Source organism: Elephantulus edwardii, unplaced genomic scaffold (assembly GCF_000299155.1).
Source record: "Elephantulus edwardii isolate Elephantulus edwardi_28Jun2011 unplaced genomic scaffold, EleEdw1.0 scaffold00281, whole genome shotgun sequence".
NCBI classification, from domain to species: Eukaryota; Metazoa; Chordata; class Mammalia; order Macroscelidea; family Macroscelididae; genus Elephantulus; species Elephantulus edwardii.
In genome coordinates, this window is record NW_006400031.1 from 2057552 (window position 1) to 2058751 (window position 1200).

At 49.2% G+C, this 1200-nt stretch overlaps 1 pseudogene; it reads right to left on the reverse strand.

Annotated features, from left to right (window-relative positions):
* Positions 1-658: 658 nt before the first annotated feature.
* LOC102874010 lies at positions 659-1184 on the reverse strand (annotated as a pseudogene).
* Between the last annotated feature and the right edge of the window lie 16 nt (positions 1185-1200).

Below are 1200 nucleotides of genomic sequence, written 5' to 3' on the forward strand. Positions count from 1 at the left end.
GTGAGTTAAACGAACAGCCAAGGTCACAAGGCTTCGTTTCCACCACACACACACCTTAGTTCTCACGTCTTTCTTCCATGGAAGCTTTTGGTTCAGACTGAGTCAGCCTGTTCCTGATCGTGTTTGGGAGGAGAGGTCACACTGCAGCCCCAAAACAGCCCTGAGCGCACATGGGGAAGTTCCATGGTCCACAAAGGCAGTGGTAATGAACTGTGCTGGCATCCCTAAATCTGCCTGGCACGTCCATTCCCCTGCAAACACCAACTTCACAAGCATGAGACAGAGCCAAGGTTTTGGCATGGACAAGAGACACCGCCAAGGCAGCAGCTGTAAAGGTGGGGGAAGATAACATGCTGGGGACACATAAGCTGGGCTCTAGTCTTGAGGGCACACGCTGTAGGGAGTTGGCACTGGGGGGCAGACGCAGCAGATTTGAGACATATGTCCTTACCACTCCAACCACAGAGAAGGCAGCAGGAAAAAAAACTGGAAAAATGGGAAGAATGCAAAGTGATTGACACTCCTGCAGCATGGGTGAGGGCCACGCTCTACATCCACAAGTGAGCCTTTTTTTTTTTTAGACAGATAAGGAATTGTTTTATTGGATGACTCATCTATATGACTGCCAAGGCCACTATGTGCAGACAGGAGTGGAGCTTTATTTCTTGGTCTCTTCCTCTTTAGACAGAGTCTTGATGATTTCTTTTTTTTCTTGGCCTGTGGCCTCTCCTCACGGCATTTGCATGCCTCCCTCATCTAAGACCTGTAGGACTCAGCCTAGTCAGCCAGGAACTTTTTGCGGGCTTTGTCTGCCTTCAGCTTGTGAAAGAGAATTCCATGAGAATTCGCTTGTTCTTGAACACATTCCCCACTACTCTCAGGTGCAGGCTGTGATACACAGAGATCAATCTTCCTCGATGCTCTTTGTCTTCTGAGAAGCCGGTGCAAAATCTCCACCCACTTTGTCCAGGTCACCTTCTTGGGCACTGGGGCGTTGACAGCACCCTTTTGCTTACCTATGTCCATAGGCCTGCCCTTCCTGTGGGATAAGGGGTTTTTCAGCATCGAGCCCTAGAACGGAAGGTCACAGGCTTCAGGATGGTCAGGCCATCTTTGATCAGTTTCTGGATTTGCTGCCGAGAATTGGCATTAGCAATTTTGTTTGTCTCTTTGGGATCCTGCATGACATTCCACAGAAAA